Genomic DNA, 17290 nt, shown 5'->3' with positions numbered 1-17290 from the left:
GGTCTACACAGGCGGTCGCTTTCCAAAAGTGGCATATTTATGTCAGCATGTCATCAGCATCTTCCAAAATCCCTCATTAACATGCCCCTTCTGAAAGGAGGGGGCTAGTGCGGCCACAACCTTCCTCTGGGTATTCAATAGCCACAACAAAATGCATGAACCTAACAGGATAGCAAAAATAGGGAATGAGCAAAATTTATCTATCTCTAGATACGGTAGTAGGCATCCTTCGATCCCGAGGGATCACGGGTTTGCGCCCCAGTTGGACTGATTCGAGCAGTGTCTTCTGTGGCTGTGCAATCCAATCCGGGAGTGGCAGTCCTCTCCGCACTGAGAGCAGCAGTAGGCAGATGTCGCTCTGGTATCACGGGCACGGACCTTCTGTCTTCCGCTTCCCTCACGAAGGTAGTTTCATACAAAACAAGAGCTTCCTTCACTCCCTGTTTCCAGGCGTGCCTGTCTGAGGCGAGCGAATGCCAGGTGTTCACACTGATAGAGAGAGCGCTGGGGTCACGCTTGCACGTGTCCTTGTAGCGCAATTTAGGTCGCCCTTTCAGCCTCTTTCCAGACGCCAGTTCGCCGAAGGTGGGGGCGTCCTTCGGTATTCGGCCATCCGTCATGCGTGAGACATGGCCCAGCCAGCGCATGCGCCTCTGTTTGAGAAGGGTGAACATGGAGGCGGTGCCTGCCCTCTCAAGCACTGCGCTACTGGGGACCTTGTCCCGCCATGAGATACCGAGTATGCGCCTAAGGCAGCGCATGTGGAATGGGTCGAGCCGCTGCTCTTGTTTTGAGCACAAAGTCCATGTTTCACCGGCGTACAGCAGTGTGCTCAAAACACAGGCTGTGTAGACCTGCACCTTGGTGTGTACAGTGAGCTTATTGTTAGCCCATACTCTCTTCGTCAGCCTGGAGAACGTTGTGCTGGCTTTTCCAATGTGCTTGTTGATCTCGCTATACGTGCCAGATTGGGTTGCTTGATTAATTAGACAGCTCTGCAAAACAGGATATACATTTCTGAAAGAGAAAAAATCCTGAGAGCAACTGCTCAGAAGTTATTGCAAACTTACCATAGTCATGACGGGATTGATCTGCAACAGATCAAATCAGTTCAAAATGTGAATTTTGTCATGGGAAATCTGATTAACATTACAACCAGCTGATTGAATTGTTATCTTAATGAATGGCATGATTCACCATTATTTAATGAGTCACATGACATAGTGTATTTAACATATAATATTTGTTTTATGTTATGCAGATGTAAGGAATGTGCCAGCAGGAGCTCAACATTGCTGAAGGATTTGGGGAACGTGTCCTTTAGAGATGATTTGCATGAAAATGCAAAGGTATGCATACGTAATACCTTGTAAACAAAGCCTGATGCGTAGCAGGTGAAGCAATGAAATTTTGTCTATTGTAAGCGACACGTTGTTGTAAAGTCACAGTTTATGCTTGCAGTTGTTGTGGGGGTACAGGGCAGTCATCACTGATGTGTAAGATATGGATTGCACAGGGCTCCACCACACCTGAGCAGGCATAGGTTGAAGCAGGGAGAGATAATGGTTGTACTACATGGTTGTGAGCCTTTTGGCCACACAGCTATGAGACTGGTTTGCTTTCTCTCTGTCTCCCAGCTCAAAAATAGAGTTAAAGCTGGGGTATATAGAATCCTAGGGCTGGAAGGGACCTCAGGAGGTCATCTAGTCCAGCCTCCTGCCCAAAGTAGGATCAACCCCAACTAAGTCATCCCAGCCAGGACCTTGTCCAGCCAGGACTTAAAAACCTCTAGGGATGGAGAATCCACCACCACTCTCGGTAACACATTCCAGGGCTTTGCCATCCTCCTGGCAAAGAGTTTTTCCTAATATCCAACCTCCCCCTCCCCCTCTGTAACTTCAGCCCATTGCTCCTTGTTCTGCCATCTGTCACCACTGAGAACAGTTTCTCACCCTCCTCTTTAGAGCTCCCCTTCAGGGAATTGAAGGCTGCTATTCGTTGTTTTGTGAGAATTCATCTTAGTGAATGCTGAGACACTGTGGTTGGGCCCAAAGCCACTATGAGTTGTAATCACTGACCACTGAAGCCCTGGAGAGATGGAATCACAGGGTTTGCCTATAGCAAAACCCATAGCCCAGCTGGCAGGAGAAGCAGCAGGCAGCCAGGAGGGTGGCCGACAGGAGCAACCAGATCACTGGACCAGCACAAAGGTGGCATTGATTCAGGTTCAATCAGGAATGCAGCAGGGCGATGTGCCAGGGCCTGCATGGACTGGACAGAGTTGTAAGTGGGGCATTTGAAGTGGGGGCATGAAGAAAGTTTGGGTGTGTGGATTGGCTGTTTACAGTATTGGACTGGTGGGCCTGAGAGGCAAAGGACACTGCTCAATCTGTTTGAGTTGGGACGGTTACTTGAGGGCTGGTTATGAACTATGGGTGTGGTGTTTTCCCAAGCTAATGCCACGTGACTTCTCTACCTCTGTCATTAACAGCTTCTTTTCTACACTCAGACTCTGTGCTTGCGGGTGGGGAAGCACAGTTTATTCTCTTTCATAGACGCACAGAAGCCTAGGGCTGGAAGGGACCTCATGAGGTCATCGACTCCAGCCTCCTGCCTAAAGCAGGATCAACCCCAAAGAAATCATCCTGGCCATGATTTTGTCAAGCCAGGACTTAACCTCTAGGGATGGAGATTCCACCACCTCTCTAGGCAACGCATTCCAGTGCTTCACCACCCGCCTGGTGAAAGAGCTTTTCCTAATATCCAACCTACACCTGTCCCTCTATAACTTTAAACCTTTGCTCCTTGTTCTGCCGCCCGTCACCACTGAGAACAGCTTCTCTCCATCCTCTTTGAAGTTGGGGTTGATCCTGCCTAGCTGGACTCGATGACCTCCTGAGCTCCCTCCCAACCCTAGAATGCTACAATTCTAAGTTGAAGTCTGCTATCAAATCCCCCCTCACTCTTCTCTCCTGCTAACTAAATAAGACCAGATCCCTCAGCCTCTCCTCATAAGACATGTGCTCCAGCCCCCTAAACATTTTCATTGCCCTCCTCTGGACCTACTCCAATGCATCCACATCCTTTCTATGCTGGGGGCCCCAAAACTGGACACAATACTCCAGATGTGGCCTCACCAGTTCCTAACAGAGAGTAGTAATAAATTCTCTAGATCTGCTGGAAATGCTTCCCTGAATGCACCCCAATATGCCATTAGCTTTCTTGGCTACAAGGGCACAGTGCTGATGCATATCCAGCTTCTCATCCACTGTAATCCACAGGTTCTTTTCTGCTGCACTGTTACTTAGCCAGTCAGACCCCAGCCTGTAACAGTGCTTGGGATTCTTCCATCCCAAGTGTATCAGATTACTTTTGGTCCAATCCTCCAATTTGTCTAGGTCACTCTGGACCCTATCCCTATCCTCCAATGTATCTCTCTCTCCCCCTAGCTTAGTGTCATATGCAAATTTGCCGAGAATGCAATCCACCCCCTCATCCAGGTCATTAATAAAGATGTTGAACAGTACTGGACCTAGAATTATTAATTCTGGTAATTAAATTACATTCTTTCCCGTAGGAATATTCAAAATGCCAAAACAAAAATTCTGCATCATAAGCCTTCCATGTTCTAACTGTACTGGCTTAATTGGAATTAAAATAGGGATGAATGTCACCAGTGCAGTACAGTCGAGTAGACTGAGACCATTGATCTCATCAATGAATATATAGTACACACAGTTCCCATCAGATGTTACATTTAACATCAGCTTGATTAGAAAGCAACATAAATACTGACTTACCTCTTTCCCTCTGCATTTGGTCTGCAAAGGAAAGACACGCAGTTGAATAAGTGCATGTTTTTGCCAGCAGATCTAACAGCCCTTCTGTAGAACGGGCTACTTGCAATAGGTACAGGTGTGATTTTGAAGAACACTGAAGCAAAGCCAGTCACTGAGAGTTCACGTCCCTCATACTTCACACTCATCATCATCGTCATCATCATCAATAACCGTGGGCTCAGCGCCCATTGGTGTCTGATGCCTCTCTCACTATTTCCTTCCACCGTTCCCTGTCCAGTGCAGAGTGGCTTAGTTTCTGTAGACTAGCACTGCACCAATCTATTATAACATCTACCCATTCTCTGTGGGGTCTGCCTCTCCTATTCAAACCATCCATTATGCCGAATACCAGGGTCTTCATTTTCCGTTTGTCATTCATTCTGCAAATATGTCCAAATAGTTGTAGCTTCCATTCTATAACCTGCAGCAGGTTCTCTTTTGGCTGTATCTTCCCATATAATTCCTCACTGGTGACCTTCTGCATCCATCCTATTTTCAGAATCTTTCTATAACCACTCCTTTCGAACGCCAATATTCTTCTTTTCAAATCACACTGGCACCCCACAACAGCTGAAGTAAAATTCAAAGCTTATCTTTAAGGAAGTTTTTGTTATGCACACAAGGGCCGAGTCTACACTAGCATTCCTCTTTCGGAAGAGGCATGCAAATGAAGGAAATCAAAAATGCAAATAAGGCACTGATTTACCTATCTGGCACTTCATTTGTATATTCTTTTGAAAAATCTTCTTTCGAAAGAGGGAAAGCAGTGTAGATGCAGCTCTTTTAAAAGTAATTCCCATCTTCGAAAGAACCCTTCTTCCTACTTTTTTTTAGAACAAGGGCTCTTTTGAAGATGGGGATTATTTTTGAAAGGGCCATGTCCACATTGCGTTCCTTCTTTCAAAAGAATAGGCAAATGAGGTGACAGATATGTAAATCTGTGCCTCATTCGCATTTTCGAGTTCCTTCATTTGCATGCCTCTGTCAAAAGAGGGGTGCTAATAAAGACGTAGCCAGGATGAGAAAGAATATGTTTATTTACTTTACAGAAAGCTAGCTCTTGAGGGCTTCCAGATGAACCATTACACAGTCAGCCACACCTGTTGAGCTTTTGTAAAGAGACTGGGTAGCTGACTCTGAAGCACACAAGAAAGCCTCAGATCTCACTGGCAAATGTAGCTTTCACACAGCCACAACACAGAGAAAGAAGAGGGGACATGCAATGAATATTTTATTGAAAAAAGAGTTAGATTTATGCGGCCTGTGTTAATAGCTTTGTGCATCATTACCTGCTCCTGTGAGATACCACTCAACCTCAATTTACATTTGGCCAAATCCATAAGTTTTATTCAGGTATAACTCAGGTAAAATTCCCAAAATCATGGATAGTTCTCTGAAAACATCTGTTCGACGTGCATCAGCCATCAAAAAATGCTACTAGAATGTTTGGATCCATTAGGAAAGAACTAGGTAATAAGACGACAATATATAAATCCATGACACCCATATCTTGAATATAATGTGCAGTTCCGGTCACCCGATTTCATTAGAAAGACACACAGTAAAAGCCAAGTTATCCAGCACTCGGATAACCAGCACATTCTGTTAACTGGCACTTGGGACGGCTGCCTCAAGGACTCAGGCAGGTCTGATGGGTTGCCACCAGCTCCGATTGGTGGGACTGGCTGGTCATAGGGCAGTGGGGCAACCAGCAGTGGACGCAGAACTTCAGGATGGACAAGGAGACCTTCCTCGAGCTGTGCAGCTGGCTCGCCCCTGCCTTCAGATGATAGGACACCGAGAAATGGGTCAACATTGCCTTGTGGACACTGGCCATCCCTGACAGCTACCGGTCTGTGGGCCACCAATTCAGCTTCAGGAGGTCCACTGTTGGGGGCTGTACCGATGCCAGTAAGGCACCCTTGGGCCACAGCCCTGCACGGGAGGAGAGGGAAGAAAGGGGAAGGGGTGTGGGTGGGGGGCAAGGCAGAGAGAGGTGAGGGAGTGGGGGCTGTGGAGCTTGCCAGGTCCCACAGGCACTCTCTCATGGCTGTATCCGGTCTCCTCCCTTCTCAGATGGTGCAGGCCATCAACGCAATCCTGATGCGGAGACTCATCCGCTTCAGCAACGTGGACGTCCTCGTGGCTGGCTTCGATGCCCTCGGCTTCCCCAGTTGGTTTGGGGCACCGGACAGGACCTATTTCCCCATCCAGGCCCTGGAACACAGTGCCACACGCTATGTCAACAGGAAGAGTTATCACTCCATGGTCATGCAGGCCCTCACGGATAATTTCTGGACCTCTGCGTCAGGAGGTCAGGCTGGATCCACGACGCCAGGGTATTCCAGAACTCCAGCTTCTTTTGGAGGATGAAGGTGGACACTGGCACCCCCCGGCCAGGTCCTGCTGCGGGAGACAGACAGATGCCTTTGTGCATGGTGGGGGGTGCAGCCTACTCATTCCTGCCATGGCTGATGAGGCCTGACACTGAACACCTGGACCCCACACAGGCCCTATTCAATGCCCACCTCACCTGGGCAAGGAACCCAGTGGAGTGTGCCTTCGGGCATTTGAAGGGGAAGTTAAGCTGCCTCCTAACCTGGCTGGATGTGGGGGACCAGAATGTCCCCTACATCACAGCCACCTGTTACGCCTGCCACAACTTGGTGGCGCACGAGGGGGAGGAGTTTCTTCAAGGGTGGGCAGGACATCCAGGAACAGCCCCCAGCAAACAAGGGCACGGGGACAGTGTGCACATTTGGGAGGCCCTGGGGGAAAGCTTTGCCCGTGGCCCCCAATGACCTTCCCCAGGGGCCCGTACACTTACACGCTCCCCACCACCATCCCTCCCTTTGACCACTCCTCCAATCCCCACCCAACAAGGAGGGACGTGCAGGAGGTGCGTAAAAATAAACTTTTACTAACCAAATTAGAATTTTGTAAACAATAAACATTCGCAAAAGACCTATGTACAACAGGCAACGTGGGGGGGTGGGACGTGGGGGCCACTCAACCGGGGGGGAGCATCTCAAATGCAGGGGAGCCTTAATCTGTGGTGGGAATAGAGGGCTGAGAGCCACACCGGCCACAAAAAGAGAAGTTACTCACCGTAGTAACGGTGGTTCTTCGAGATGTGTCCCCGTGGGTGCTCCACAATAGGTGTCGGGCTTGCCCGGCGCCGCAGATCGGATCTTCCAAGCAGTTTCTGCTGGACCGCGCATGCGCCGGCACGCGCCGCTCCCTTGCACGCTCCTGGCCATGTGCGCGATCCGGTCCCCGCCAGTTCCTCGACCAACCACCTCGGGTGCCCCTGCAAAACACTAACAGAGATCCGAAGCGGTGAGGATGGGCGGGTGGTGGAGCACCCACGGGGACACATCTCGAAGAACCACCGTTACTACGGTGAGTAACCTGTCTTTCTTCTTCGAGTGTCCCCGTGGGTGCTCCACAATAGGTGACTACCCAGCAGTAACCCAAGATAGGAGGTGGGTAATCGGATTATGTGCAGCTTGTCCCCGAGAGGACCGCTGCAGAGAGACGGGTATCCTCTTGGAATACCCTGTGTAGGGCGTAATGCTTGCCGAAGGTGTCGTAGGATGACCAGGTCGCCGCTCTGCAAATGTCTTTTAACGCAACGCCCTTGAAAAAGGCTGTTGATGCCGCCACCGCCCTAGTGGAATGAGCCCTGGGAGTGGCCGATAAAGGAGTCTTTTTGAGCTCGTAGCACATTTTTATGCAGGATACAATGTGCTTTGAGATTCTCTGCGAGGAGAGACCTTCTCCTTTCGATTTGGGAGCGAGGGAGACTAGGAGTCTATCCGTTTTCCGGAAGGACTTGGTCCTGTCTACGTAGAAGGCTAGCGCCCTCCTCACGTCCAGGAGGTGTAGGCGCGCCTCTTCGTTGGAGTTATGAGGCTTTGGATAAAACGAGGGTAGAACAATAGGTTCGTTAATGTGAAACTCGGAAGAAACTCTGGGAACAAAGGCTGGATGCAGCTGTATGGTTACCGCCTCCTTGGAAAAAACAGTGCAGGGTGGCGTTGCCATGACTGCCGCGAGCTCACTCACCCTACGAGCTGACGTAATTGCAAGAAGAAAGGTCGTCTTTATTGTAAGGAGGCGGAGGGGGACCGTGGCCAAGGGCTCGAACGGTGGTCCCAATAGCGTGGTAAGCACCAGGTCCAAGTTCCACGAAGGTGGAATCGGTTTCCGAGGGGGGTATAGGTTTACCAACCCTTTGAGGAACCTGGTAACCATAGGGTGGGCGAACACCGTGTGCCCTTCCTCCTCGTGTCTGAACGCCGAGATGGCGGCAAGGTGGACCTTCAACGAGGATAGCGAGAGTCCTCCTCTCTTGAGGTCCAGTAAATACTCTAGTATTGTAGGTATAGGCACCAAAAGGGGGGCCAGCTGTTTGGTAGAACACCAAGCCGTGAAGCGAGTCCATTTCTGCTTGTAGGTCTTCCTGGTGGAAGTCCTCCTGCTACTTTCTAGGACTTGCTGTACTTCCACTGTGCATGTGCTCTCTAGGGAGCTGAGCCATGGATTAACCACGCTTGCAGTCGCAGGCTTTGGGGGTGCGGGTGCACTATGGACCCCTGGGCTTGCGTGAGCAGATCCGGCGCAACCGGAAGAGGCATCGGTGGACGGTCCGACATGCGCAGGAGTAGGGGGAACCATTGTTGTCGATCCCACGTTGGGACTATCAGGATCATCCAGGCCCTTTCCCTCCTGGCTTTCTGCAAGACTTTGTGGATCAGCACTGTGGGAGGAAACGCATAAAGCAGGGGGCCCCTCCACAGGATCGCGAACGCGTCCCCCAGGGACCCCCATCCCAGTCCTGCTCTGGAGCAGAATCGTGGGCACTTCTTGTTGTGCTGAGTGGCAAACAGGTCTATCTGGGGAAAACCCCATGCGTGGAAAATCGGCCGTAGCAGATCGGGACGGATCTGCCACTCGTGTGTGAGTGCAAAACGCCTGCTCAACTGGTCTGCCTTCACATTGTGCGCACCTGGTAAGTATGAGGCTTTCAAGATTATATTGTTGGCAATGCACCAGTTCCACAAGCAGATTGCTTCCGCGCTTAAGGCACGGGATCGAGCTCCTCCTTGCCTGTTTATATAAAACATGGTGGAGGTATTGTCTGTACTGATCCCGACGACTTTGCCTTGTATATGGTCTCGAAAGTGTCTGCAGGCGTTGAACACTGCTCTGAGCTCCAGTATATTTATGTGTAGTGACTGTTCCGTGGATGACCACAGTCCTTGAGTCACCTCTTCGCCCATGTGCGCTCCCCACCCTATGAGGGAGGCATCTGTAGTGAGAAAAACCGATATTTGCGGCTGGTGGAAGGGTACCCCTGTTAGCAGGTTCCTGGGGTTTACCCACCATTGTAGGGATTTGTGCACTCCGGCTGTGGGCGACACCACCCTGTGAACGGTGTGTGCTGCCGGTTTGTATACGCTCGCCAGCCAGTGCTGCATGCTGCGCATGTGTAACCTGGCGTTCTGTACTACGAACGTCGCCGCTGCCATGTGGCCCAGCAGCTGCAAGCACGTCAAGACCGGCACCGTAGGGCTGAAGGTGATGACTTGCACGAGGGAACCGATGGCCCGAAAGCGAGCCTCTGGTAGATACACTCTCGCTGTAACCGAGTTTATGCGAGCCCCTATGAACTCTATGTCCTGTGTGGGGTCTATTTTTGATTTTGCCAGATTGATAACCAGGCCGAGTGAAGAGAACGTGTTTGCTGTGACGCGTATCATGCGCAGAACCTCCCCCTTCGAGGCCCCTTTGAGCAGGCAGTCGTCCAGATACGGGAAAATAAATACCCCCTGTCTGTGCAGGTAGGCTGACACCACTGCCAAGGTCTTGGTGAAGACTCTGGGGGCCGAGGAGAGGCCAAACGGTAGGACCTTGTATTGGAAGTGTTCGTTGCCTACCATGAACCGGAGGAATTGCCGGTGAGCCGGATGGATAGTTATGTGGAAGTACGCGTCTTGTAAATCGAGGGCTGCGAACCAGTCTCCATCGTCCAGTGCTGTAAGGATGGAGGCGATTGTGATCATCCGAAAACGTTGCTTGCGCAGGTACCAGTTGAGGCCGCGAAGGTCTAAGATGGGCCTCCAGCCTCCTGTCTTTTTCTCCATGAGGAAGTACCTGGAGTAGAACCCTTTCCCTTGCAGTTGCTCCAGCACTCTTTCCACCGCCCCTGTGAGCATGAGTTGGTCCACCTCCTGCCTGAGCCTCGCTACATGGGAGGCCTCCTGGAGGTGGGGCTTGGGTGGAGGTCGTGACGGTGGGAGCGACTGGAAGGGGATGGCGTACCCCATGGCTATGATCTCCAGCACCCATTTGTCTGTGGTGATCCTTTGCCACTGGTCGTAGAATGGTCGGAGGCGATGGTGGAATAGTCGCTTCGGATGACCTTGTGCGATGGTAGTGATGGCGCAGCCCTGGATCTGTATGTCAAACTTGTGGCCTTTGGCCCCGCCCCGAGGACGCACGACTCTGTTGTGAACGTCACCTGGGAGTTCTGTACTGCTGGTGCTGTTGATGTCGCCCTTGCTCGTAACCCCTGTGGTACTGGGGGCGCTGTTGCTGGTACTGGTACCGTCTTTGTTGAGGGTAGTACCTTTTCTTTGTGTATGGAGGGGTGTAAATCCCCAGGGTCCTGAGTGTGGCCCTTGAATCTTTACTGGAATGAAGGACCGAGTCAGTTGATTCAGCAAACAGCTTCTGCGAGTCGAAGGGAAGGTCAACTATCTTTGCCTGCAGATCCCTCGGTATACCCGAGGTCTGTAGCCAGGACTCCCTTCGCATCACCACTGCCGTTGCTGTGGAACGTGCTGCTGTGTCCGCAACGTCCAGGGCGATCTGAACTCCCGTCCTCGAGGCCGCGTAGCCTTCTTGCACTATGGCCTTGAGCACCAGCTTTTTGTCCTCTGGAAGCGAGTCCATGAGGGAAGTTAACCTGGAATAGTTGTCGAAATTATGGTTCGCTAAGTGCGCTGCGTAATTTGCCATTCGCAACGTTAAAGTGGAGGAGGAGTAGACCTTTCTGCCGAACAGCTCTAGCTTTTTGGCATCTTTGTCTGTTCCCCCTGTCCTGAATTGAGATGTCTTTGATCTTTGTTGCGACGACTCCACCACCAACGAATTTGGCTGTGGGTGGCTGAACAGGAACTCCATGCCCTTCGCCAGCACGAAGTATTTCTTATCCGCTCTCTTTTGGACAGGCGGAATAGTCGCAGGGGTCTGCCATATGGTAGTGGCGGACTCTAAGATCGCTTCATCAAGCGGTATTGCTACTCTGGAGGAGGCCGGAGGTCTCAAATTTTTGAGGAGCTTATGGTGTTTCTCTTGCACCTCTGCTGTCTGGATGCCTTGCGTGAAGGCCACCCTCTTAAACAGCTCTTGAAACTGTTTGAGATCGTCCGGAGGATGGACGTCCCCCGGGGCCGTAGCCTCGTCTGGGGAGGAGAGCGAGGAACCGCTGGGGTACGTCTCTCTGGACCCTTCCGGTTCCTGCTGGTGGTGGTACACCCTCTCGCTAGAGGTTTGCGAGGGAAAATCTCGGGGTTCCATAACCAGTCCCCGCTGAGATGCTTGAGTCTCTGTCCCCGGTCACAATTGTCCTCGGGGGTACGGGATCGTCTGTGGGGATCTCTCCCTAGTAGATTGCCGATGGTGTCTATGCCCCGCGTGGTAGGGGCGACCATGGCAGTATAGGCACTGTTCTTGGGAAGGTGACCTAGACCACTCCCTTGGTGCATACCCTCTGTGTCTGGGGGAGGGAGATCGTCGAGACACTGGAGAGAGCAATTTTGCATAATAGTCCAGCGGTTCAAACCCCAGGAAGGGTGAAGGTGGTCCCAGCCAGGGTGAGGCTGGTTGCAAAAATGGAGAAGGGGGCTCCGGGTAGGCTAGGGGGGACCCCTGCCTTCTGGTTGGCGTCTGCAACATAAGCGGAGGGCTGTGAGAAAGCAACTCCACAGCCCTGTGCGGAGAGGGGCTGCAATGCCTCCTCTTGTGTGCAGCCTTCCCCCTCCCTTGGGGAGGTAACTCCGCCCCCTGACGTACAGGGGATCCCGGCCCTGTCCGCACTGTGCTCGGCACGCTCGAGGGCGGTGCCGCACGTGCGGTGTCCTCCGATGCCTGCAGGCTGCGTGCCTGCACGCTCTGCACCACTGGTTCCCCGGGGGTCAGTGCCGCTGCCTGCGGTGCCGCCGGTACCGGCGCTTGTTTAGCCGCCGCCCTGCCTGTGGTGCGGGGCGGCTGGCTGATTATCGGAGGCTGAGCTGCTTCCACGTGGCTCTCCTTGCTGCCGCCGATCAGCTGTTGCTGCGGCTGGGGGCTGCACGCTCCTCCCGTCCCGCTCGCTGTTGCTGCCGGCAGGGATCGGGCTGGGGAGGCTTTCCTCCGTTTTTGCGCTGATGGGGTGAGGGAGGCAGCTTTCCTTTAATGGGCCCCGGAGGGTCCCTCCTGCTGCGGCCGCTCCGGCACGTCTGGCTGGAGGGCCTTGTCGAAAAGCAGCATTTTAAGCCGCATCTCCCTGTCTCTCCTTGCTCTGGCTGTTAATTTAGCACAGAAGGAGCATTTCTGTGCAACATGGGACTCCCCAAGGCACCTTATGCATAGACTGTGCCCATCAGACGCTGGCATCGCCTCTCGGCAGGACTCACATTTTTTAAATCCTTAAGAGGACATTGTTGGTGAGTCTTTCAGTTGTTAAATGGGTACTTAGCACCTTCTCTGTGCTGTTTTCCCCTTCTGATGGCCTGCCGCAGCAGGAGGGCTGATGGCCCTATGCTCCTGGCCTCCGGCGCTTGTTACTGGGACTGGATTGAAGCTGTCCCGCTTGTAGTTTGTTTGTTGTTTTGTTTTGGTTTTTTTTGAAAAATAACAACCGGCTAACTTGCAGTAGCCTAAGTACTTGAAAAACTTTAAAGAAAAACAGTTAAAGTCATTGAATACGCTACTTGGCCTTAGCCTAGTTCGGATTCCGACTGCAGCTGACGGCGGTTAAGAGGAACTGGCGGGGACCGGATTGCGCACATGGCCAGGAGCGCGCAAGGGAGCGGCGAGTGCTGGCGCATGCGCAGTCCGGCAGAAACTGCTTGGAAGATCCGATCTGCGGCGCCGGGCAAGCCCGACACCTATTGTGGAGCACCCACGGGGACACTCGAAGAAGAATCCCATCCTGCCCCAAGGTCAGGGCCCCCCTTGGGGCTGGGTTAGGGCCAGGGTCACAGGGAGGTGAGGAGGCTGCTGGGGGGTGAGGCTCGGCGGGGGAGCAGGGGGGCAGGGAGGGCAGAGGGAGCGGAGGTGGGGGGCCTGGATGCCAGCCATGTCCATTGACCACCACAGGGCCTGGAGGAGAACATGGGGGATGGGGTCAGGGGACCGGAGGCAGGAGGGGGAGCACAGGCGGTGGTGGGAAGGGGAGCGGCAGGAGCTGCAGACATGGTGGCCCAGGCCTACATGAGGTCTCGTAGGTGGTTGACCCGGGCCAGCCGCCAGTCAGGCCCACTCCCACTGCCACTCCTCTTCCTGCCACAGCCGCTGCTCCATCGAGTCATTTTGCCGCCAGAGGGCAGCCGCATAAGCAAGGAAAGTGTCGTCCTCTGGGCAGCAATGTCCCCTCCGGGCACGACACGCCGCCGCTGGTGGGCTGCCGTCTCGCAGGGGCACTGCTCCCGGTTCCTCCCTGAGTGTGCACGGGGGATGGCCCAGCCCTCAGACAGTGCAGCTGTACAGGGAGTCCCCCCTGCAGCATGGCCCAACACCTTGCCCCCCGCCCCCCACGGGGCTGTCCTGGGCGTGCATGCCTGTGCCCCCTGCATGGTGGGCCCTGCCGCATGGAACTGGCCTGACGGCAGCCCCCCAGCTCTGGCCCAATGCGCAAGCAGCCCGGGGTGGGCCAGGCATGGAGGAGTCCCAGCATGGGCGGTGGGTGAGCTGGGCACAGCTGTGCCCTCCCCGTGTCCCCTCACACGTGTGCAGCTCACAGCACTGTCCATGGGGCAGGCGGTGTCTGCTGCCCACAGCCATGCCTGCGAGCTGAGAGCCACAGTCCCCTGTGCGTTCCAGGGGTCAAGCCATCACCCGCGTGGCTTTCTCACTCCCAGCCATGGCAGGGGCAAGTTGCCCCTCCCCAGGGCCTTGGGGCTTGTGTAGCCCCCAGTGGGGCTGGCAGCAGGCCAGCAGCCATGCCCGGGGGCTGCCTTCTGGGTGCGGGTGGGACACATCTCCATGTACATAGGAACACATGCCAGGCCTGCGGTGTGGGTTCCCACCCGCGCTGTCCTGGCGAGGCCCGGCGCATGCACCTCCTGCACCCACCCCAGCCCAGGGTTACTCGCCAGACGGTCCCGCGAAGAGGTTCGGTGACGCCTGTGCTGAGGTGGCAGCACTGGAGGGGCCTGAGTCCAGATCTATGACGAGCTTCCACTGGCTGGACTTGGGGTCAGACAGCAGGTCCTGGGCTGGCTCCAGAGGGGCTCCCAGTTCCTCTGCCAGTGCTCCTCCCTGGTGTCAACCATGGCACAGCTGTGTGTGCTATCACCACTCCCGAGCAGGTGCTCGAGCTTTGGGAAGAAGGGGCAGGTGGCCACCCCCGCTCCCAACCTTCACCGTTCATCGTGGCCATGCACGTAGACCTGGTGGAGCTCTTTCAACCTGCGCCTGCGCCTGCGCCTGCTCGAGGGTGCGCGCGGGATGGCCGTGGTCCGCCAGGGCTCCGGTGATGCATACATAGCCTGAAGCATTGTGGTGCTTGGCACTGGGGTGCAAGAGGACCGGATTGTCAGCCCACAGGGCAAGCAGGTTCTGAACCTCGGGTCTGGACCTGGATGGGGCCCGCTTCCTGCTGACCCGGGGTGCCTCCTGGGAGCCCTCTCCAGAGTCCTGGGAAGGGCCAGGGAGGCTTTGGGCAGCCTCGGACATTTAAATGGTGCAGGGAGTGGCTGCCAGAGTGTAGTGATGGCTGCATTCTGAAAGCCTGGAGCCATGCCTCCAGCTTCCTGCACAGGGCTTCCAGGGCTGCCTGTCCCTTTCAAGGTGGCCAGAGGCACAGATGATAGAGCTATGCTTGCAGTGGGGAGGAAGTACTTTTCACACAACGTGCACTCAGCCCTTGATACTCAATCGTAGGGGATGTTTTGAAGGCCAAAAGTATAAGTTAGTTGAAAATAATTAGATAGTTCACGGAGGGCAGATTCATCAATGGCTATTAGACAACATGGTCAGGGATGTTGCCCCAAGCTCTGATGTCCGTAAGCCTCTGAGTGCCAGAAACTGTGACTGGACAACAGTGCATGCTGATAGGTTGCCAGTATTGGGTAGGCCATGGTCAGGGAGAGGGACCTTCTCAATGGCCAGAGCACTGGCCTCGTTGACTCAGGCTTATGCGTTCAGTCTTTGAAGGGGCCTTTCAAGGGCCTGGGGCAGGTTAATTAAGGAAAAAATCTGTCATGGATGGTGATAGGACCTGCTGTGAGAGCAGGGGGCTGGACTCAATGACCTCTCAAGGTCCCTTCCAGTTCCAGTTCTATGATGTGTATGATAGCCCAGTAGGTTTATGCACCGTTGGTCTGACCAGTATGTCAGTTCTTGCGTCCTTAATATTTAAGGAAAAGAAACGTATCAACAAGAACTAAGTAAAATACATATTTGGTCCACATACAAGGAACTATTCATGTGGGTAAAGCGAGTGTTCACCCACCTTAGTATTTGCAAAGTCCCAGCTCTACAGTGAAACAGTTTGGGATTTTGACTGTGCATTTTTCGTGCTGACTACACAGCGGATTATTGAGCAACTAATGCATAAAATTGAAATGACAGGAAATACCTTTTTCAATAGGCCAAACAAAATGAAAACAAAATCTGAATATAACTGCTTAGTAATGAGGTCAAACTCACCAATCGCATTCTGGAACTGGTCTGCAAAAGATTACATTTGATCAATATACTCAGTCCATGTTAAAATTCACAAAATTGTATTATAAACATCTTGGACATCAGAAATGTGCCCCCTTCAGTTACATGCACCAGTCAAATATTTGGATCCAGTACGTTTCTACCAGTGTATCTGAACAGCATTTGCAAACAGATGATTGCAAATAGGAGAGAGTTTTGAGAGGGTTGGTCTCCCGGGGAAGGAGGAGCAATTCACAGGACATTTGTTTGTTTGAAAGGCCATGTGCTGCGGCTGGCAGTTAGGATTTGAAATCTAGAACTCTCTGCTCACTGGTCAAGCTGTAGCCAGGGGTTGGGCTACCAATCAGGAAGGCCAGACCTATATATATAGCCTGCAAGGAAGTGACACCGGGAGCTTGCAAATGAGTGATTGCAAACAGGAGGGAGTTTAGAGGGGGAGTGACAGGGAGCTAGTTTCTTTTGACTTTCTTAAAACCTTCATATTACAAGCTATATCCCAAACTACCACATTTAAATAATAACCCCATATATAATCTAATTATCCATAGAAAATGCAGACAGAAGCCCAGCAGCAGAGTGGGAGCTACCCTGTTTATTGCATTCAGTGTAACATATGATTACCTACCCCATGGTCAGGTGGCCTCCATGTGCATTTGGTGCAAGGAGCTCCTGGTCCTCAGAGACTGAGTGCGGGCTTTGAAGGCCAGGGTGGCTGAACTGGAGGAGCTAAGAGAGGCCTAGAGGTATGTAGATGAGGCTTTTCAGGACACTGTAGAATTGTCCCACCTCCAGTCAAACAGCCCCTGCGCTGTCAAGGAGGATGAAAGGCTCAGGGAAGGAGAGCAGTCCAGTTCCATGCACAGAGCTACATAGGCAGGCAGAAATTCAGAGTCTCAATGCGTGGATGACATAATGGTGTAAGGAGGATGGGTGTAGATTTATTACAAATTGTGGAAACTATTGGGATGGGGGAGACGATACAGGAAAGATGGATTTCACCTAAGCCAAAGTGGAACCAGGCTGCTGGCTAACAAAGATTCCCAAACCTCAGCCGTCATTTGTAGGTGACAAATCTGATGAATTGTCCAAGATTGGGGTGTCATCAGAGGAGCTGTGGAGCTCATTGACAAACTTAACAGTAACAAGTCACTGGGACCAGATGGCATTCACCCAAGAGTTTGGAAAGAACTCAAATGTGAAATTGCAGAACTATTAACCATAGTTTGTAACCAATCCTTTAAATCAGCTTCTATACCCAATGACTGGAAGATAGCTAACGTAAAGCCAATATTTAAAACAGGCTCTTGAGGTGATCCTGGCAATTACAGATCAATAAGTCTACCATTGGTACAGGGCAAACTAGTTGAAACCATAGTCAGGAATAAAATTGTCAGGCACACAGAACATAATTTGTTGGGTAAAAGTCAACATGATTCCTGAAAAGGGAATTCATGTCTTACTAATCTATGAGAGTTCTTAAAACGGGGTCAACAAACATGTGGACAAGGGGG

The 17290-nt window shown here is 52.5% G+C and overlaps 1 protein-coding gene across 1 annotated transcript in view; it reads right to left on the bottom strand.

Annotated features, from left to right (window-relative positions):
• The window catches only part of LOC142004375 (butyrophilin subfamily 2 member A2-like), a 109745-nt gene extending 93980 nt beyond the window's left edge, over window positions 1-15765 (bottom strand). The window contains exons 1-2 of the mRNA XM_074981993.1: window positions 15762-15765; window positions 1071-1091 (exon numbers count right to left, since the gene is read on the bottom strand). The gene's annotated coding sequence lies outside the window, so the exon portion shown is untranslated. The remainder of the gene's footprint in view (window positions 1-1070; window positions 1092-15761) is intronic.
• Window positions 15766-17290: the final 1525 nt, after the last annotated feature.

Source organism: Carettochelys insculpta, chromosome 31 (genome assembly GCF_033958435.1).
Source record: "Carettochelys insculpta isolate YL-2023 chromosome 31, ASM3395843v1, whole genome shotgun sequence".
In the NCBI taxonomy this organism is placed as follows: Eukaryota; Metazoa; Chordata; order Testudines; family Carettochelyidae; genus Carettochelys; species Carettochelys insculpta.
The sequence above is the reverse complement of the archived record's forward strand: the minus strand, read 5'-3'. Positions and strand labels throughout refer to the sequence as shown.